The sequence below is a fragment of the Lissotriton helveticus genome, chromosome 7 (assembly GCF_964261635.1).
Source record: "Lissotriton helveticus chromosome 7, aLisHel1.1, whole genome shotgun sequence".
Classification (NCBI taxonomy): Eukaryota; Metazoa; Chordata; class Amphibia; order Caudata; family Salamandridae; genus Lissotriton; species Lissotriton helveticus.
Window position 1 is genome coordinate 782995980 of NC_136068.1, and position 22802 is coordinate 783018781.

Sequence of the window (22802 nt, forward strand, 5' to 3'; positions counted from 1 at the left end):
AGGGCAGCAAAAGTGCATTTAACTTGCCTTAAGTTTGTGGTCCTTTCTTCTCTCTCCGCTATGCTGTCATTCTTTCTTTCTAGCACACCCACCCTTCCATAGCAATGTCTGTCTTCTACCCTCTATCATCTTTTCACAGTGACTACTTAAGGGCTACACCAACATGGCAGAAGACAGAAAATGTGAGTTGGAGAAAGAAACAAGTATTTGCAATGCAATAGTTCTCACATTTACTTGAGTTTGAGCTATTGGCATTGTAAATGACAATGCCTTTTATTTATGTTTTTTTTTAAACAGATAAATAAAAGGCATTGTCATTTACAATGCCAATAGCTTGAACTAGTGTAAATGCAAGACCTATGGCATTGCAAATGCTTGTTTTACCATGTTGTGGTGTTATCAGTGTTTTATAACACAAGTTAGGAAGGGTCCAAGTGGAATGATATTTAAAGACCACTAAAACTAATCTACACCCCCAGTATACATATAGCAAAAACAGAAGACTAGTGGTGGTCTACACTAAGCAAAGAAGACTGAGCATAAAAGACAGAAGCAAGAAACTATGTGTGGGAATAGCTATGTGTGTGAAAGATAGGAAATGAATCCCATCAGCCCACCCAAATGGCGGAGCCTCATCATCTGGGATTGTAGCAGGTCAAGGAAACACACCTGATGATGATGCGTGTGTTTTTCCACTTTTTTACGCACATAGCTATTCCCACACATAGTTTCTTGCTTCTGTCTTTTTTGCTCAGTCTTCTTTGCTTAGTGTAGACCACCACTAGTTATCAGTGTTTTGCCACAGTCTAGAGTTCCACCCAGGGTATTTCGTCGTTCAGTCCATAGATCTGTGTTTGGAGGCGGAACACCCACCGCTGTTCCTGACGTAGGAGGGCCTGTGTCCCAGCAGGGTCTCGCCTCAAGGACAGTCCAAGTCATCTCATCACATTTGTGATTGTGCTCGAGATAATGGTTTGTCAATTTCGTTGCTGCCCTTCCACGTTGTATGGTGCTCTTGTACTCGCTAATGCGAGTCCTCACTGGGCGTGATGTCATGCCGACATATCTCAGCCCACATGGGCATGTGATCAGATATACGCAATTCTTGGTGTTACAATTGGTATGGCCCCGTTGTTCCCATGGGAAGTGGCCCAAAGTTAGAGTTTTTGTCTTTGTGGTGGTTGGGCAAGCATGACAATTACCGCATTGGTGGTGTCCCGAAACTGGAGGCAAGTTCCAGAGTGTGGTGTCCTGAATGTTCCTCCTCTTATTAAGAGGGCGTGTGTGGACCAGGGTATCCCTGAGGTTGGACGTCCTTTTGAACGCAAAAGGTGGTTGTGCCAATTCCAGTGTATTGCTATTCAGGGTTTTCCAGTTACGTCTGATGATGTTCTTCACCTTGTTGGACAGGGGTGTAAAGCTGGTCATGCACGTGAGAAGTTTGTTAGATTCTTTCTCTCTAGTTTCTAGGAGGGCTCGCCTGTTATTATTTTTGGCATGTTTCCTCGCCTTCTCTACTACCTTGGCTGGGTAGTGTCTATCCAGAAGGTTCTGCTCCAGATGGTCAGCCTCCTCTTGTAGTCCCTGGTGGTGGTGCAGTTTCATCATATCTTCAAGAACTGGCCATACAGAAGATTCTCGCATAAGGCCTTAGGGTGGTGACTCCGGAAGTCCAGCAGACTGTTGCAGTCAGTGTTTTTCTTGTGCAGGGTAGTCTTAAGTGTGCCCTCTTCTAGGATGATTCTGAGGTCTAAGAACGGAATGGTGGACTTACTTATGGTGCAGGTGAACTGGAGGTGTTGGTCGAGTTCATTGATCCACTCTAGAAAGCTGTCACATGTGGTCCTGGGTCCTTTCCATAGGATCAGCACATCGTCTATGTACCTTTTCCATGTTATGAGGTTGTCTTTGTATGGGTTGTCGTCAGAGAAGATATTCCTGGCACTGCGCCCTTGATCACTCTGCGCCCCTTACTGTAAAGGGGATGAGGCAAATTAGCAACATTTACAGGTGCACAGGCAGTGGATCAGGGGTGCTACTGTCATTTATTCACCATGCCATACTATGACAGTACGTGACCTGATCCCCCACCATTGAGCTCTTGTTTTTTTGGCTGCAACACTGTAATAAGGATATGTTACTTACCTGTAATCCTAGTTCTCTTCCAGGGGTATCCTCATCAAAGTCATAAGCACTGAATATTACCGCCCATGTGCGGGACCCCGGAAACATATATATGTAAAAACACATATATCTCGCTCCCTATATATGAACGTACATATATTATTATTCTCACACCAATGCAGCCCCAAAACTAAGGCTAGACAATGTAAATTTATATGTACAGCAATTAGTACAGAACAAAAAACATGTTAGGTCAAATAGTCCTTGAACTTTGTGTTTTAAACCACTCATAAATCCTGAAAATTGCTCATAAAAGACATTGTCAGCCATAGGCTGCATTGAGAAGCAATAACACAGAAACTGAAAGCATTTTCAGCTAAAAACATGCACTGTGCCTTTAAGGCAGCCATGACCCCAGGCTTCCCATCATGCCTCAGGGGTGACAGTTAGGTCAGTTGTTCTTTGCATAACCCTGAAGTCAGGGCTAAACCACAAGTCAGAGACGTACAGCTCTCATTTACCTGGGGAGGCGGGTGGGTAGCTTATGACTTTGATGAGGAACCCCTGGAAGAGAACTAGGATTACAGGTAAGTAACTTATCCTTCAATTCCAGGGGATCCTCATCAATAGTCATAAGCACTGAATAGAATAGGTCCTGTAAAACAGCCAAACGATCCTTGATATCAAAGGTTTTTTGTTCTACCACTGAAGTCTGACAATCGAGATCTTCGATTATCATTCTAGTACCAAACAAAAGTTCATACGGAGTGATTCCCCCCAGAGAATGTCTTGGCAGATTATTAAGACTGCGTTGGACACTTGTTAGATGTTTGACCCAACCGTCCGTCACCCGAACCTAATACCCTCGCTCTTAAAGATTGCTTTATGTCACGTTTTTTCTCTCCACTACCGCATTTCCCTCGGGATGGAATGGACTAGAGTACCGCAATGCAATGCCCAAGCTGGCCATGGCCTCCTTGTAAGCTCGAGAGCTAAACGCAGGACCCTGATCAGAATGTAGCATGCCAATTGCGTATGTGCCGATAAAGACTCGCAAATCTTTTATAACAGTTCTGGCTTCAGCCGAGCACTGGGGCCACATCTAAATGAATCTCGTCTTAATATTTATGGGATCGCATTTTTCCGTGTGGATGTCTGCATGTAGATAGCCTAATGCTGTCTAATAGAGTTGTCTGGGCTGGTGTCTGGTCCGGTTCACAACTGCGATCTCTGTTGCAGTCCTGACAATCGATTGCAAAGTTATAAATTTGCACGCTCATCCCTGGCCACCAGTATTGTGATTGTAACTCTATTAGAGATTTCAAGATCTCTTGGTGCCTCAGACCCATTCCCATGTGTGCTTCTTGAATCAAGTAAGCCCTCCGGTTCGTGTTTGGAATTACTCTGTCCCCCACTCCAGGGATTCGAGCAAAAGGAACAGAGTTTGCATCAATTATGTATGTATTGTTGAGTGGATAGTTGAGAGGTAATGCTGCATAGTCGCCTTTTAATGAGGCTTTTACTGCCAGCATGGTTTCTCCATCTATTTGTTTTTTAGAACGCTTTTTTGTAGCTACGGAAGCCGGTTGAACCGCTGCCGTTCTGGCGCTGCTAGCCAATTAATTCCCTGCGACGTGAACGCCATCACGTTGAAGACTCTGCGTATGTATCACGTGAGTCTTTCGAAGTTCTTCCTGTAAAAGAACTACTTGTTCCCAAAGCAACTTATGCTGGATTGTGCCACCTTTTGCATCTTTGAAACCGTTTTGAACCCAGTTCTGCAAGTATTCTTTGTAAGACTGGACACAATAATACGAATCGCACACTATTAGTGTGGGGAATTCGCGATCGGCATTCTCAAGCGCCATCTTTAAAGATCTTATTTCAGCTCGCTGAGCTGTACAGTTTCTGAGTAATTCAGTTTTAGTGACCATCGGTCTGAATTTACCTAAGCACCAGCGACCTTTAACAGTCGCGCAAGCTGCATTGTAAACTTGTTTTTCCACAACGTAGTGTTGTGCAAATCTGTCAGTGTAGATTACACAGGTGTACTGTTCGAGAGGCAGAATTTCGATTGACAGAGGACATTCATGTTCGTATTCCAGATCTTCTAGTTTTTTCATTTTGGGATCAAATGCGTGTATCAAGTCTGTTGCAGCAGGAGAATTTTCCCATTGTATCCATTTTGGGTCTAAAGCTTTAGCATTCGGAATGCTTGGTCTTGTTACTGCCTCAAGGGCTGATACTGCTGTTAAAACAGATATGCTTTTCCCTTGGGCTAGGGCTCTTTCTTTTGCCTCAGCAGTTTGAACCGCAGTCAGAATTTTTTCTGTAGAACTGAAATTCATTTCAGCTTGTGTGTACAAGTGTGATTTATAAGCTATTGGTACAGTTTCTCCCTCATTAGAGGTTAGGTACGTAAATCCGCATCTTCCTGGGATGACTCGGATTACAAGGTTGCGTTCATTTGCGCGTGTTTGCAGTTTTGTTTTAGTTAACATGTCTGTTTGTATTGATCTTAAAATTTTGTTTCTGAGTCCAATTGATTGGTTTGAAATCAGGTTTTATTAATTCGTAGAGAGGTTTAACCCTCTCTGCATAGTTTAGAATGTAAGTTCTTCCGAAATTCAGGAAACTTAGAATTGATTGTGAGTTTTTAAGCGTTTTTGGAGCTTGGAGTACTGCACAATTCTCCAAGAAGTTGTCTGCTAGGCTTTTGCCTTCAATTGATAACTCATATCCTAAAAATAGTACAGTGAGGTGGGCGATTCGTGACTTTTTGAAGTTGAATTTGTACCCTTCAGATGCGAACCCAAGTATAATGGTGTTCACTCTTTTCAAGTGTGTCTCCAGGTCATCGTCTGTAAGATAGATGTCATCGACATAAGATAATGCCTCATCATCATACATTTGCAGTAATTCTGTTACCCTGGCTGAAAATAATCCTAGGCTGTTCTTGAATCCCTGGGGGAAACGACAGAATTGCCTGTGAGCCCCCATACTTGAGAAAGCGGTCAAATACCTGCTTTCTGGTGCAATGTTTTGACAAAAGAAACCATTTGAGATATCTAATGTTGTTTTATATTTTTTGCGCACGATGTTATTCATTAGTGCTGCACTGTGTGAGTTTTGTACTGCAAATGTTTTGCAGCAGGAGTTTAGTTGTCTGTAGTCCAAAACTAGACTATATGAATCGTCTGGCTTGTAGAAAGGAAACATAGGATTGTTCATTTGTGAGGTGCATGTTTCAATCACCCCCTGATATTCAAGTTGATCTAAGATCTCCCTGACTTGTTTTATAGCTTCTTGCTTAACAGGATACTGCCTCTGTGCAGTAGGTGGATTTTTTAACTGAATTTTATGGTGAGGAGAATCCTCATTCCATCCTACATGATTTTTGTATAATTCAGGGGCTTGGGCCACTGCCCATTTTCTTGCATATGTGTATTTTTTATGAATTGGAATGTGATTTGAGAAGGCAGGCATAATCATTTTTTCGCCATGTGGGCACTCCCTGACAAACTCTGGTGACCAGTCTTTCTCTGCAAGCAGGATATCATTGTCTTTAGATAGGTTCTCCCAAAAGAGACCTTTTATTTTCCTAGTTTTGTCCCCCTCTATACGTAATGTTATTTCATATAATTTATGGGGTACACTAACTCTGGTGTCTGCAGTTTCCACCTGAATGTATTCATTCGTGTCCACTGTCTCCAGAAGATTCATCAGGATCTTGCGAGCTATGGTCACTTCTACTGCGCTGTCTAGCATTGCTGGGCCCATTCTCCGTTCTTGAGTTGTCTCCTCAGAATCCTCGGCATGTTTTATTTTAATACTGGCTACCTTCTTTTTTGGAAATTGTAATTTTTTACTTTGATGAGCAGGTTCCTTGTCTTTGGACTTGACGCGCTCTTCTTTATGTTCTGACCGTCCTCTTCTTTCCGATTTCTGTGAGGAAGTCGGAAAAGATCGAGAGGGACGTGTATCATTATCTTGATATCTGTCAGGTTTTCTTAAATTATCCCTATTGCTAAGGTTTTATTTTTTTTCAGAGGGCTCCCGTTGTGGAGACCTCCCCCCCCCGTTCTGGAGATCTATTTCTCGGTTGGGAAGACCTTCCTCTGGACTGTAACTGTTTTTCTCTAGGAGTAGTTTGTTTATTACCCTCCCACTTCTTTTTTGGTGTAATGAGATTATTTTTAATAAAGCTCTTTTCAGGATTTTCAGTTAGTTGTGGTTTTAGTGGTTTCCCACCCAAACTATCTCTACCTAATGGGGGCGGAGCTAGCCGGCATCCAAAATGCTCCGTCCTAGCAATCAATCCTGCAATTATCCTGTGAAGTTGCGCCGCAACCTTTACGAATTGCGGCACCGGAGTGAGTCCTGCAGCTGTGGACCTGAATTCTGACGATTTGGCTCGTGTCTGCTACCTGCGGAACAGCGTTCAGGCGATCCGGAGCGGGACTCGTGGTGGGCCTGTACAGCAGCGGCCTCGAGTCTCGCGATCCCCGCGTCACTGTTCGACCTCTCCGCTGCCGAGGCCTCTGTGAACCCTGTGCTGCGGTCGGCGGCTGTGGCTCTTTGGAGAGGCGGTGAGTGGGGGTGTACGGATTGTGGGGGGGCACAGAGAGGTTGCCGCGAGGACCCTGAACATCGGGTCTCTCCCCCCCTTCCCCCCTCCCTCCTCGGTGCTCGGACTTTCGCTGTGAGGCCTCCCCCACCTCTATTGGGAACTTGGACAGGGGGCCTGTCTATTGACATCTTGGCCCGGCCGGGGGCCTACTCTTGCCTGCAGTGCACCGAGTGGGGTCGCCTCCCGCTGTGGGGCGCAGTGGTAATAGCGCACATTAGCGCGGCGGCCCCTCCCCCTCCACCTGCTGCTGGCTGTCTTGGTGACGGATCTGTGCTACGAGGGGAGTGTTGTCTGCCATCTCTTCCCCCCACTGACATTGCCTGACGTAATTGCGGGGCCTCGACGGGGAGCGGGCGGCGGCTGGCTCCTGCTGGGGGTGCCTGGAATTGTAATGCTCATACCTGCTTGATTCAAATGCAGCTACCACTGCTTCAATACCAGGGCAGACGCCACACATTCTGAAGCAATATAGGAGGCAACAAACCCTTTCCTTTACCTGTTTGCTGCTGAGGGCTCCTACACTGGTTGTTTGGCATACAGTCTACACATTCACTCTACTACAGCTCCAAGCCTCTGCTGGGGGCCTCAAAGTTGTGTATCCTCTGGCCACATACTTTGCTCAGAAGCTTCCTTAATCCTCCCCCCCCACACTTGAGATACTGTCCTCCTGGGGCACCGGTGCGGCGACTGGTGTTGTGCCCTATTGAAGACAAATCTGCTGTGGGACTCCGGAACTGCGGCATATTTGGAGACGCTCCGCGCTTGTGGCCTTGGCCTGGTGGTGTGGGGGTGCACTGGCTGTAGCTATGGGTCGCTCTGATAGAACGCAACCCAAGCTCTCCTTTGGCCCCAGAGGTCCCAAGACGATGGGAGACGCGAGTGGAGGTGGAGCGGCAGATCGAGTGGCTGCAGACGAGGCACCGCAGCAGGACTTACGTGGGATACTTCTTGCCATGGAAAAAAACCTACAGGGAGGGATGACTGCCCTGGGCACGAAAATAGACACACTTACATATCGCATGGATCGTGTGGCCGAACGGCTTGACAAACACTCGGAGCGAATAGATATGTCAGAGCGTCGGATCACGGAAGTAGAGGAAGCTCAGACCTCACCTGATTCGGAGAATAAACAAATGGGCAGGGCTGTGCAATCCCTCCTGGATAAAACTGAGGATTTGGAGGCCCGCTCTCGCCGATGCAACCTACGCATCACAGGTCTTCCCGAATCTACCCAGACTGGCAACATGGAGCTATTCGTCGAGGGTCTATTGAAGAAATTGCTCGGGGCATTGCGTTTTCATCTATGTTTATAGTGGAGATGACACACCGTTTGCTGGGCCAACGACCCAAGCCGGGGGTTCCCCCCGCCCCATCATTGCCAAGCTGTTAAATTTCCGAGATCGCGATGTGGCTCTGAAACTTGCTAGAGAAAAGCAGCCGTTACAGTATGAGGGCTCGGTGCTGCCCATATTTCCTGACTTTACGGCCAGGGTGCAGGAGGCCAGAAAGCAGTTTGCCCCTATGAAACGTCAATTCCGTGAGCTGAGTGCTGATTACGCAATGTTATACCCTGCAAAGCTGTGTATCAACAGACAAGGGAGGTCCATGATCTTTACAGACCCCAAAGCATTGCAAAAGGCCCTAAAAGACTGGCAGAAGGAGAAACGCTCACCAAGGTGGGAGGACGACGCGAGGGAGGAAGGGTCCTTGGAGGAACAGGACTGAGTGAAGCAATGTGTACAATTTTATGCCTTCCAGGTGTGCAGGTTGGCGGCCTTTGTATGCGGGGGGGGGCCTGGGGCGAATGTTCCTTATTCTTCTTTGCAGATATATGCCACGTTTGAGGGGACGATATCTATTCTGTAGGTTCCCTCAGTAACATTCTTGCGTACTAACTGCTTGTTAAACTCAGAAAGTGGAGGATACTATTCTGTTCTCGTGCCTTATAAGGTTTGTCCCTTGTTTCTATGTTTTTGACTCTACTTGAGAAGTCTTACCAAGTATTTACGTGTGTTCTGGCAGTTTGAGACATTTCATTATAAGGATTGTGTTTTTCTTTTGTGCAACTTCTAATGGGATAGTATTGACACCCCTTCTTTCTCTGATTTCTGGGACGGGGGGGCGAAGGAGGCATCGACCTTGGTTTGGTTTTCCTTTATTGAGTGGTTTACGAATTGTTTTTGCTGGCTACATCTGCCCCTGTGTGATTCCCACTGATTTCCTATGTGCACTCAGGGGGGAGGGGGGGATTGGTTAAATGGTATGGGATACTGTATTGGGGTATGGAGGGGAGGCTGGGAGATGTCTGATGGGGCGGAAGGATGAACGCAGCCTAGTTGGGGTAGGGCAGGCGTGGGTGGGGGGTTGGGATGGAGAAACTATGGGAATTGTTCTTATGCAATGTTTTAGACAGGTTATATTGTTTATGACAAGCAAGCGTGATGTGCATATGGGCAGGACTATGCCAGCTGTGCCTATTGAATACCAACTTGACATGTTAGGGGTGTCCCTACCACACTCACTATGGCAGATGCAATGACAGTAGGGGGCAAATCTCCTGACACGTTACGGTTACTGACCTGGAATGCACGGGGGCTTAACGACCATCGTAAAGTGCGGAAAGTCCTCCAATATTTAGCCAGACATAAGATAGACATTGCTCTCATGCAAGAAACACACCTCCCATTAGACAGCCCCATTCTCAGATACAGGGGGCTTGGGGGCAACGTTCACACTGCTGGATTTACAACTCATGCTAGAGGGCTCCTCACTTGGTTCAACCCGAAGTCCTCCTTAAGGTGGACGCCACTAGTAACAGATAGCGCTGGTCGATACACGATCACTAGCTGCTATGACAAAGGCGCGGACATGTGCATAGTGAACACATATGGCCCTAACTTTGACTTCCCGGACTTTTATACGGACCTGGCGGCAAAGATTAACACGTGCGCTGACAAACTGATCTGCTGGGGAGGGGACATCCGGGATTGGACAGATCGGATGGCCCGACGCACCCGACGCGCCCCCCTTCGGCCTCTGCGCGGACACTCTCCACGCAACTCACCAATATGGACTTAGCAGATGTCTGGAGCCACAGACACCCGGCGCAGGGCGGGTATACTCATTACTCGGCTCCCCATAATATCCATACGAGGATAGACTATTGGTTCGTGTCAACTTTCTTTCTCCGTAGTGTACGATCCTGCGAAGTTCTGCCATGTACCTATTCCGACCACTCGCCGGTCTTGATGACTTGTGACATGCCTGTACATCGGATTCCGCCCTTTGCTTGGTGCTTCCCTCTGTACTCCCTGCTGGATTCCCTCTTTAAGGAGGAACTGCTGACTGCTATGAAGGTCTTCTTCGAAACTAATATAGGGTCGGTCGATTCATTTCAATCGGTCCGAGAGGCGTTTAAACTATACGCTAGGGGGGTCACTATCTCCAAGCATGCAGGCGTCCTGAAATCGATTAGGGGTAGACTTGGAATATTGGAAAATAAACTTAAGGACTTGGAGACACTAAGGACGCAGACTGGTGATGCGTCTCTCGATCAGGATATAGCGAGGGTCCTTCGAGAGTATAATGAGGAGGCGGACTCGGAGGTCAAGCATCTGGGGAAGTACGCCACGGCTCGGAGCTATTGTGAAGGCGAGCGTCCGGGTTCTGTTCTGGCCCGTTTAGCCAGACGCGGTAAGGATAGTACCTCTATTCCAGTGCTGAGATCAGAGGCCACGAATGTTCTGCTTACGAGCGAGCTAGTCACGGAACGCTTTCGTGCTTATTATGCAAAATTGTATGCGTCGAGAGGCCCTGCTTCAGAGGAGCATATCATTGATTATTTATCTCACATTGAGCTTCCATGGCTCTCTAACCTGCATCGCGAATTCCTTGCTCGGCCATTTGATAGGGATGAGGTTGTGTTGTCTTTGACATCCATGAAAAGTGGGAGTGCGCCGGGCAGTGATGGCCTTACGGTGGCCTTTTATAAGGCTTTCTCTGATCTTCTGATACCACACTTGCTTACTTTATTTGATGACATGGCCAATGCCGCCTTCCATGAGAGAGGCTATTATCGTTGCGATCTTGAAACCGGGCAAAAATCCTAGTGATTGTGCCTCGTACCGCCCGCTCTCTCTCATGAATGTTGACACAAAAATTTTCGCTAAGCTCCTTTCCAATCGTCTTCAACCTTTGGTCACGTCTTTGGTGGCCCCAGAACAATCAGGCTTTGTCCCAACGCACAACCTTACGTACAATATTAGAACTGTCTTTGCTGCGTTTCAGCACACACGCCCAGTGGTGTCGGCTGTGGCGGTCTTCTTAGACATGGAGTAGGCATTCGACTCGGTTGAATGGGCGATCCTACATCAGGTCCTGAGCAGGATGGGAGTGGGTCAACTGTTTTTACAACTTTTGGCAGTATTGTATTCTTCGCCGACGGCACACATCCGCATAGGGCCACTGGTTTCGGAACCCATTGCGATAGGCAGAGGAACGAGACAGGGATGCCCCCTGTCCCCGGTTCTCTATGCTTTATCAGCCGAACCGCTTGCGTGTGCTCTACGAGAGTATCACAGTCACAAAGGCATCCGATTCCCTACTTACAACTTAATTGTATCTACCTATGAGGACGATACCCTGCTATATGTAAGGGACCCTACTAAGCACCTCCCTTCGGTTCTGCGTGAGCTCTTCGGATCCCTCTCGGGCATACAGGTTAACTGGTCTAAATCTATCATGTTCCCTTTGATGCCCGCCACGGAGAGGTTTGAGCTGGAGTACCCACTTCAGTGGACTACGGAGGCGGTTAGATACCTCGGTATACGCTTACATACGGACTCTGAGGTTGTTCTTAGGGAAAACTATGGCTGTGCTATATCTAAATTGGAAGACGACATAGAGAAATGGATCTCTCTTCCGTTATCGCTGCTGGGGCGCATTTCCCTAATGAAAATGGTGACACTTCCTCGATTTCTCTTTTTATTTAGTAATGTCCCTATGGTCTTATCTTCCCACTTTTTTCGCAGGCTACAAGCCTTATTGGTTCATCTTGCATGGGCGGGAAAGCAACCTAGGATTGCCTGGCACATCTTAACACACCCATATGCGGCGGGAGGCCTGAACGCACCGGACATGGAGCTTTATTACCGGGCTGCGCAGAGTGCTCATGCCTATTCCTGGATACACGGCCCGCAGGATGCTCCTTATGTTCGTATTGAGCGGATCGTTGTGGATCCGACCCCTTTGCCAGCTCTGTTGGCGCAGTCTAGAGATCGCCGCACGGGCATACTAGACTCTCTGACTTCGGTCACACAAGCTTGGCGTTACATGATGGAGATTCAGGCGTGTTCATTGCTATACTCCCCGAAGGCAGCGATTGAATGGTGCCATTGGTTAGCTCCCTGTAGGGAGAAGGGAGTGATACTGGCTCTACATCAGCTATGAATACACACTATGGGAGACTGTGGGACGACATGATTCATGAAGAGGAGAATCCACCACTGTTAGCACGCTTTCAGTTTTATAGGGTACGACATGCTTTGAGGGAACTCCTGGGGGACGACATGGAGGAGCCAGTGACGGTTGCAGCATTTGACTATGTGTTGAATGCCAAGTCCCCTGGGAAGTTGATGACTAATCTCTATAGGTTAGCCGTCTCTGAAAAATATACAGAGTACACAAAACCGAGACTGGCTTGGCAGCATGACTTGCGAACCGAATTAGGTGAGGAAATGTGGCAATACTGTTGCACTAGCACTAGGAAAATCTCGCTCAATGGACGCCACAGACTCATACATTTTAAGTTCTTGAATAGGACTTACTACACCCCAGAGAGACTTCACAGGTATCGGCTGCGCAGATTTTCTACATGTAGCCTGGTCTTGCCCTACGGTCTTCTCCTTCTGGCGGGCAGTTTATGGGGAACTCAACAGAGTGTTGCTTTTATCCCTAGACCCTGATTCACTGTTAGCCATTTTGGGCTACTCGAAGCCCTTGAGACCTTCTCATAGGTGACTTACCGATACAGCTTTTTTGATCGCCAAGTGATGCATTGCAATGGCTTGGATGAGGGGCCCTCCCCCTGCTCTCAAATTATGGAATAGGGAATTGATATACTGCTGCACACAATCGGAACTGTACAACAACGTAATGCCCCCTAAGAATAGACCTAAGAATTATTGGTCCCTAATCCTTGATGGCACACTTTTGTCAGAAGCACAGAATGGGGATGGTGAAGATTGTGGTGAAGAGGGAGCCGGGGAGGAACCGGCTATTGAGGGAACCCTATGCAGAGGTACTGACACGGCTGTTGGGATGGGATGTGTGTAATACTGTGTTTTATCCTACGGTTGTACTGCATGCCCTGAGCGACTATGGTCTAGGGGACTGGGACTTGTGGGTTGATTTGCCCTATTTTGATACCTGTTTCTGCTATGTTGAAGTAGGCATTATTGCTGATGATTTTACCATGCTGACAGTTTACGTTGCTGCTGACTGTACTCACACATATGACTGTGTCGTATCATGCTTTATTGCTTGTCCTTTTTTGAAATCTCAATAAACAAATTATTAAAAAAAAAAAAAAACAATCTCTACCTAATTCTTCATAGGATTTTTCAATTATTCTGGCAAGTTCAAAAGGTTGTTCTGCTATATCTGTTTCTTTTAATTTTTGGCGGATCGTTGTACCGTCAATTGTCAATTGATCTAATTGTCTATATGCTTTTGTTAATTCTTTTAGCTTAACTAAAAGTTCTCCGTTTGACATTTTTTCAATGTCAGGATGTGGTGTATAACTGGCTAGAACTGGCCATGTGGCTCCTGGTCTACCTAGTGGACCGAGCCTGGTAAAGTGATTTTGATGTTTTAGGGCGCCATTGAACCAGAGCTGGTGCTCTTGGTACGTTAGCGGAATTTCAGTGTCCTTGAAAGGAACGTATTCCGTTGGAGATACCTCTATTTTGAAGTAGTGGAACACGTGTGTCACAGCATGTGCTGCTGAATAATGTATCCAGGAATAGAATACCTATGTCTGCCGATATTCATGGGCCTCTACCACAAATATGACTGTACCACCTCTTGGTGATACTCCATTATTTATAAGTTTGTAAGTTACACTCTTCCTTACATTGACTGGGATGATAATAGCCTCCGGGTCATCTTGCCGGAGACTTATGTCCTCCGCTAAAAGTTGAGCTGCTAACGCTTCTCTTTCTCTTTCCTCTTCACCTTCCGACATTTGCCTGACAGAAAGTTTGGAGAGCAAGTTTCAAGGAAACAAAGATTAGGTGCACAATATTTTGGAACACTGTATCCTTCAACATTGACTAAACCAAAAACTAATACATAGGAATCTCTTCCTACTAAGTTTTGGCGGATATTAACCTTTCACCCACTCCAGACGTCTATTGGAGTATTTACGGGAAAAAGGGTCTGTGTGAAAAGCACGACTGAGTTACTCTAGTATCTAGCGTTAAATTATCGCCTTACCAAACGTTGGGCGCCATGTAGTGTAGTTCCTATATTCCCAATAGGCTCTGCGCATTGGAATAACATAAACGATAGTTTAGACGTAGGACTTAGGTCGACTAGGTCTCTATTGAATATGTTAGACTTAATTATAAATGCCAGCTAGCTCAGACGTCACTAGAAACTTTCTCGAGTAAACAAGGTGTTAAATTTCCTGAATAGACAAGAAGGGATTAGTTTCTGACAACCGCACAAACATGACAACTTTGCTCCCTCCAGAATAAGGAGTATATCTCCAGAGTCGCGGAAACAATAGATAACTATTTCACTCAGTCAATCGTGCATGCTTAGTTTCACCAGAAGCGCAGAGAAATAGAGAGACAGGCGTTTTCAATAAAAGAGGTTATTTTTTTAACAGTCTTCTTTCTCATGCAAGAGAAGTGAGTTGCCACAATTGCAATACTTGTTATAAAGTAAAGTGCGTACAGTAAAAGGAGTATTATGAAATAATACTGTAAAAGCATGGTATGGTTTCTAAGCCATACGGTATCTAAAATAGATAAAATATATACATAGATAAAACCATGACTAAACGTACTCAACTGGTGCTTCTAAGATACGCCTACCCCGGTGTACCTAACCTAAGCTTAGTACGTGGGAAGGAGTAAGTGAGCTGCAGTTTAAGTTAAGATAGTTTTTGCCAAGAATCTGAATCAAGAATTCTCTAAGGGTCTAATCAGCTCCGTACCTTGTTTATAGAATGAAGGAGGTCTTGTGTCTCTCTCTCAGGACTCGATCTCCCAGCAACCCGCAAGGGTGACCAGGAAACACTGGAGCTGGATTTCTTGGCAGGAGAAAAGACAGCGTCTCTCTCAGTGCGTCAATGGGAGGGTCAGATTCCACAGCAGGGCGTCGGGCAAGTAGATAGCTGATCTGCTCCAAACCACCATTTGTTTGCTAGGGCAGATGCTGGTATATTTATACCTTGAAGGTGCCGAGTTTGACGTAAGGTTGGACATAAGACGTCACTAAGAACTCGCAGTTCTTTCAGGACTCCAGCAGTTCTAGGACAAATCAATACAGAAGCAGGGGGAATTCCCGGGCTGCTGGAGGCTTGGTTTGTTTAAGAACGCGTTGTGCTTTCTAGGAGTCTATGGGAGTAGCCTTGCCGTATTTGGACTGCATTGGCTATGACTTAATATGGATATGATTCTTATGCCTTTATTAGGATATGATTTGTTATAACCATATAAGGGAATAAATCGGGAATATTTAAATAGGGTCCTAGATACATTTACAACAAGCTTGGCACGAGCAGACAGGCTTATCTCAGAGGCAGTATGTAAAGCATTTGTGAACACATACAGTAACCCAGTGACAGCACTACAGATGGACAACACACACGTTGTAGTATAAAAATAAGTATTTTTATATAGACTTAATACAAGATATGCGTGCATGCCCGGCGGCCGTGCGGCGACTCAACGATTCTTCGGAGCCGCCACAGGCCCTGCGACACGCTTCTCCGTCGATGCGACGGCGTCTGCTGCGAAGGCGACACTCTGCTGCGGTGATGCGAGGCGCTTCGGGTGATGCAATGGCGACAGCGGCAGTTGCGGCACGCTCCTCCGGTAATGCGACGGTGTCTGCTGCGACGGCTACACTCTTTTCCGGTAATGCGACGACAACAGCGGCAACACGCTTCTTCGTCTTGAGTCGCGCTTCCAGCTCCCAGCGACACGCAGTTTCTCAGAAGGCCCAGCTCAACAGCAGGCACTTCAATTCCCAGCAAGGGAAGGCAGGGGAGTTGGTTGGTGAAGTCTGTTGTCCCTGAGACATCAGCAGGAGGCTTGCTCTATCTCAAACCATCGGAGATCCTTTATAAGTTGATTTGAAAGTAGCACAATATCCTTTCTCCTTTCTTTGGCAGTCAGGCAACCCCTGCAGGCCAATCCCCCAACCAGCACTCAGCTTAGGGATAGTCTTCTCCTCAGTTTCTCTGGTTCCTCTCCTCAGCAAAGGTTCTTCTTGTTTCCCAAAAGTGATCTAAAATTCTGGGGTCTGGGTCCCCATATTTATACAAGCAAATCCTTTGTCCTCTGAAGGCAGAGGGTCCTGTACCCAGTCCAAACCAGTTCTGTGCAGTCCTGGAGCACTTTGTTGACAAGACTCCTTCTTTCCTTAGATAGTGTCGGCCAGGGACATCAGACGCACCATAGGAGGTGGAGCCAGCATTGAGGAAGGCAGGCCCAGCCCTATTCAGGTCCCAGGTGCAACTCCTCCCACCCATCTACATGCAAATAGGTCTATTCAGTCCTGTGCTAATTCACCCTGTCTCTTGAAATCCACCAGCCCCTGTCACTCAAACTCCAGACAAGGAATACACAACCTAGCAGAGGCAGGCTTGGATAGCTAGGCAAGAAAATACCCACTTTCTAAAAGTGGTATTTTCAAATACAGTATGTTAAAACCAACTTCACTAAAATATGAATTTTATCATTCTGAGTTCAGGCATACTAAACTCGAATTTCTTCCAAGTTCCCGAAGTCAGTTAGGGTTATAAGGTGTTGTAATCAAACTGCCCATGCTGGCGTATGGGGAATAGGTATCCTTGCAATAGTGAAAAACGAAAATGGCTGTAATTCACTATCAGGACATGCCACACACATCAGGGCATGTCCTACATTTTACCTACAATGCACCCTGCCCTTGGGCCTACTATAAGGGTGACTAATATGCAGAAAAGGGAAGGTTTAGGGACTGGCAAGTGGGTGAACTTGCCCAGTCAACATGGCAGTACCAGACTGCACACAGGCGCTGCAATGGCAGATCTGAGACACACTTTACAGGCTGCTTCTGTGGGTGGCACAACCAGTGCTGCAAGCCCACCAGCAGTATTTGATTTACAAACTCTGGGCACACACAGTGCACTGTAAAAGGGTCTGACATGTATACCAAACCAGCCAATCATGGAGTCACTAATCCATACATCAATTTACAATAGGGAGAGCATATGCACTTTAGCACTGATCAGCAGTGGTAAAGTGCCCAGAGTCATAAAACAGCCAACAACAGGTCAGAAAAAATACAGGAGGAAGGCACAAAGTTCAGGAATGACCCTGCAATAAGGGCCAAGTCCAACAGTAAGTTATAACCTATAGTAAATACGATACTTGTTTATTTAACTAGCATGATAACGTACAACCGTTAGGCTATTGACACAGTTGTTTCACTGGGGCACACCCAGTTACTTCTGTAAGACCTTAAAGCCAAACAAGTATTGCTTGAGGTAGCAACTGGCGACCGCTGGCCTCCGGGCACTGCGTGTACAGAACCAGGCAGAGCTGACCAGATCGGGCCTGTCTTGTCACGTTATGTGGAACAGTAACCCCAATGCACCATGGTAAAGTGACGCTTATCCCACAGTTGCCCTGCGTGTGAACGAGGTGCCACGGGACAATAAATATAACATGTCTGGTGAGGTAATGGTTCACCGTTGTGGGCGGTAGACACCCTCAGCACTATGATTTTAATACTGCTATGACACTATTACCAACAACGATGGAAAAGTCATAAATGTGTCTTTGAGGAGGGAGCACAATTGCTATAACTGGAGACGAATATACCAGGGCTTCAATAAGAAAGAACAATTAGTTGTAACTTTGGAGCGCAGCCAAAAGTGCTTTTGAATGATACTGCAGCTTCCACCTGCTTATGTCACTTCCAGGGCCCCCCACCCCTGACTCTAGTCAGGTATTAACATAGCTATATTTGTCAGCTTCTTACGTTAGAACCACATTCTACCTGCTCTTGACAAATTCCCTGCATAGTCCCCCGCTTTGCACTTCGCCCCTTTACTGCTGATAGTGGCACGCGATGGCGGACGGAAGAGCGTCCCACCGGACGAACATACAACCAGCAAAGCAGATGAAGTGGGCACCATAGGGAACCACTAGCAGGAAAAAAAGCAAGTAGTCCCCAAAGGAAGACATAACAAGCTACAGTGTAAGTAAACTGTAGTTGGTCTGTGCTGCTCGGCAAAAAACGGAAATTATGTATCGAGAGCACTACCCAATAAGGAGCCAGGAAAGAAGAGTAGTGGACAAGTGAACCAATGGCAAGCTGGAGGCCGGATGACACTCAGTACAGTGATTATAGCAGGTCTTTTACCAGCGCATTTGCGCTGCTTACGCTCGACCTAAAAAGATAGGTTTCCAGGATGTATGACTATGACCACTAGACATACTCTAGCACTGCCTTTTACTCAATATCCTCACCCACTCACACACTTTAATACACTCACACAAATTTTCTCACACTCTTACATTCTCAATCATTCTCATTTTGTTTCCGTCTCTCTCACTTACCCTCTCACACTTTTTTCACTCTAACACCCTCTCTCACACTCTTTCTCACTCTCTGTGCACTCTCTCAATTTCACGCTCTCACTTTCTCTGTCACTCTTTCACTCTCCAACCCTTACCCCCTCACTCTCATACTCTTTCTCACTCCCACTCTCATGTTATTACTCTCACACACTGTCACTCACACTGCCTCACTCACATAGTCACACCCTCTCTCTCTGTTTTGGTCTTTATTTCATTATCTCTCTTTCGATCTTACATTAATTTTTTTTCTCATCCCCATCTCTACCTTTCTCTGACTCATGCTGAGGTTGCAATCTCGCCTCTTTTCAGGCTCCCTCTTTTTGCTCTTTGCCCTCTCCTTCCTTTTTCTCTCCCTCTTCTCTCTTTGTGTTCTCTTTCCTCTGTCTCGCCCTTCTCTCTGCTCCTTTTCTTTCTTTCTCCTCGTAACATCGAATGAGTATGATGTAAAAACAAAATCCCTTTAGTGGCTATATACGTTAGCTCGATTCAGAAAAGGGGGTGGTGATGAACAGAGTGTCTGAATTAAGCAGACCACTCTTACCCAGTCCAAAGATCAGGGCTTGATCCATCACCGTTATTTAGCTCACTGCCCCATCCCAGATCAGAACCTGGCTATATGCAAATGAGTCTGTCCCTGGCCCAGTGCATCATGGGAACAGGGCAGACCAAACTACCAAGCCAATTCTTCACCAGAAAGGATACAAGCTACCGGGGACCGGTTTCTGACATTTCAGCCTCGTCGGCCCGGCTTGCTTGAATCCTGATGGAGCAGTGAGCAAGGGACTCATGTCTGAGTATACCCTGCCACACCTATAGTGGCCAAAAACGATTCAGAAAAGGGGGTGGTGATGAACAGAGTGTCTGAATTAAGCAGACCACTCTTACCCAGTCCAAAGATCAGGGCTTGATCCATCACCATTATTTAGCTCACTGCCCCATCCCAGCTCAGAACCTGGCTATATGCAAATTAGTCTGTCCCTGGCCCAGTGCATCATGGGAACAGGGCAGACCAAACTACCTGCTTAATTCAGGCACTCTGTTCATCACCACCCCCTTTTCTGAATCATTTTGTCCACCATAAGCGTGTAAGGGTATACTCAGATGTGAGTCCCTTGCTCATTGCACCATCAGGATTCAAGCAAGCCGGGCCGACGACGCCTGAAATGGCAGAAACCGGTCCCCGGAAGCTTGTTTCCTTCCCAGTATAAGAATTGGCTTGGTAGTTTGGTTTGCCCTGTTCCCATCATGCACTGGGACAGGAACAGACTAATTTGCATATAGCCAAGTTCTGAGCTGGGATGGTGCAGTGAGCTAAAAAACAACGGTGATGGATCAAGCCCTGATCTTTGGACTGGGTAAGAGTGGTCTGCTTAATTCAGGCACTCTGTTCATCACCACCCCCTTTTCTGAATCATTTTGTCTACCATAAGCGTGGAAGGGTATACTCAGATGTGAGTCCCTTGCTCATTGCACCATCAGGATTCAAGCAAGCCGGGCCGACGACGCCTGAAATGGCAGAAACCGGTCCCCGGAAGCTTGTTTCCTTCCCAGTATAAGAATTGGCTTGGTAGTTTGGTTTGCCCTGTTCCCATCATGCACTGGGACAGGAACAGACTAATTTGCATATAGCCAAGTTCTGAGCTGGGATGATGCAGTGAGCTAAAAAACGGTGATGGATCAAGCCCTGATCTTTGGACTGGGTAAGAGTGGTCTGCTTAATTCAGGCACTCTGTTCATCACCACCCCCTTTTCTGAATCATTTTGTCCACCATAAGCGTGGAAGGGTATACTCAGATGTGAGTCCCTTGCTCATTGCACCATCAGGATTCAAGCAAGCCGGGCCGACGACGCCTGAAATGGCAGAAACCGGTCCCCGGAAGCTTGTTTCCTTCCCAGTATAAGAATTGGCTTGGTAGTTTGGTTTGCCCTGTTCCCATCATGCACTGGGACAGGAACAGACTAATTTGCATATAGCCAAGTTCTGAGCTGGGATGGTGCAGTGAGCTAAAAAACGGTGATGGATCAAGCCCTGATCTTTGGACTGGGTAAGAGTGGTCTGCTTAATTCAGGCACTCTGTTCATCACCACCCCCTTTTCTGAATCATTTTGTCCACCATAAGCGTGGAAGGGTATACTCAGATGTGAGTCCCTTGCTCATTGCACCATCAGGATTCAAGCAAGCCAGGCAGACGACGCCTGAAATGGCAGAAACCGGTCCCCGGAAGCTTGTTTCCTTCCCAGTATAAGAATTGGCTTGGTAGTTTGGTTTGCCCTGTTCCCATCATGCACTGGGACAGGAACAGACTAATTTGCATATAGCCAAGTTCTGAGCTGGGATGGTGCAGTGAGCTAAAAAACGGTGATGGATCAAGCCCTGATCTTTGGACTGGGTAAGAGTGGTCTGCTTAATTCAGGCACTCTGTTCATCACCACCCCCTTTTCTGAATCATTTTGTCCACCATAAGCGTGGAAGGGTATACTCAGATGTGAGTCCCTTGCTCATTGCACCATCAGGATTCAAGCAAGCCGGGCCGACGACGCCTGAAATGGCAGAAACCGGTCCCCGGAAGCTTGTTTCCTTCCCAGTATAAGAATTGGCTTGGTAGTTTGGTTTGCCCTGTTCCCATCATGCACTGGGACAGGAACAGACTAATTTGCATATAGCCAAGTTCTGAGCTGGGATGGTGCAGTGAGCTAAAAAACGGTGATGGATCAAGCCCTGATCTTTGGACTGGGTAAGAGTGGTCTGCTTAATTCAGGCACTCTGTTCATCACCACCCCCTTTTCTGAATTATATACGTTAGCTCGGCAGCTCTAGAAAAGCCTTGTCTGCACAGGAAGGCAAAAGAAAACCTTGCATTGTTTCTTCCTGTATCGAACAAGGCTTTCAAGTGTTGAAAAAAGCCTGTCTCGTTGAGTGTCGTCTTTGGTGCAGTAGAGGAGAGAGAGGCTGTCTACTACTATGCTTTTTTTGAATGTTGAATACCCTACATTCAAATGTAAAAAGACTGATACTCAAGTTTATTTTTTGCCCGATGCTCCTAGAGAGCGTTGGCTGAGGCAGAGCTGGGCATCTGACTCAAGCCTGGCTCAAGCTTTCGGTGTCTCGGCCACCTCTATACAGATACCATCAGTGCTTTTCTTAATGTTTAGGGAAGGTTGCTAGCATCTCTGCAGTAAGGGTGAGAACGTATACAGGACAGTGTAATATTATCTGTGTTCTGACAGGCGTAGTTCCCAAACTCGCATTAAAGTTCATCCTGAGGCCAGTAAATGAAAACTTCTCCACTGGAAAAAGATTGCGTTTTTCGTATCTTATTATCATAGTTTTTATTTTTTATTTTGTAAGAATGCAGTGCAGCAGGGGAGCCAGCGTAAGTATGGCAGGGGAAGCAACAAGGGAGCTACCAGCCACTGTATACAGTCAACATCTTGACTCAGTGGAACTATTTTTTTTAGCTTCCTCTCCAATTCAAACAACATTGCAAAATATTATCAACATCATTGAAGACCCTCTGGCTGATCCAATTTGTAATAGCCAGCCATTTAAATAATGCTTGATTTGACCAGCCACTGGCTGAAGAGGGCTCCAAACATTCCCTTTTTGTAATGTACATGTATGTTGTGTGTTGTTTAGTGGTGACAATAGGTTACTGCCTGCTGAGGCCCAAAAAGAACCTTATTACCTTTCCAAACCAAAAGTTATGGTCATACGCGGCTGTAGAAGATCTAAACCTCCTAACTTTTTCTCCAACTTTACTTACTACCTTTCCAAAACAAAAGTTCTGGTCATACAGGTCTGTAGAATATCTAAACCTCCTAACCTTTTCTCCAATAGATGCTAAAAAGCAAACATAAAAGGCCTGAGTCACGAAAAAGTGTGAAATTATGGGCTGGTTTCTACAAATCTGCTTGAAGGTACTTTTACATATTTTTGCTTTTCATAAAACAGGTACAAGTACAGGTGGAAAGCAGAGTCAGTTGCAGGTTTACAGATGAACTGTTGCTCGTATCATGAAGTTTTACGAGGACTGCTTAATCCCTCTGCACCTGTATTATATGCAGCACCCAATTCCACACAGTGAGAATGGCAACCACTGGGAAAATATTTCCCCCTTTGGAAAAAAAAGCCCTTCCCCAACACCTCCACCAAATCTGGGGGTGATTCATTAATCATTCCGTCCGGG

The 22802-nt window shown here is 46.4% G+C and overlaps 1 protein-coding gene across 7 annotated transcripts in view; it reads left to right on the top strand.

Annotated features, from left to right (window-relative positions):
• Positions 1–22802, top strand: part of LOC144769184 (uncharacterized) — a 4448662-nt gene that overhangs the window by 2112539 nt on the left and 2313321 nt on the right. The window lies entirely within an intron of this gene.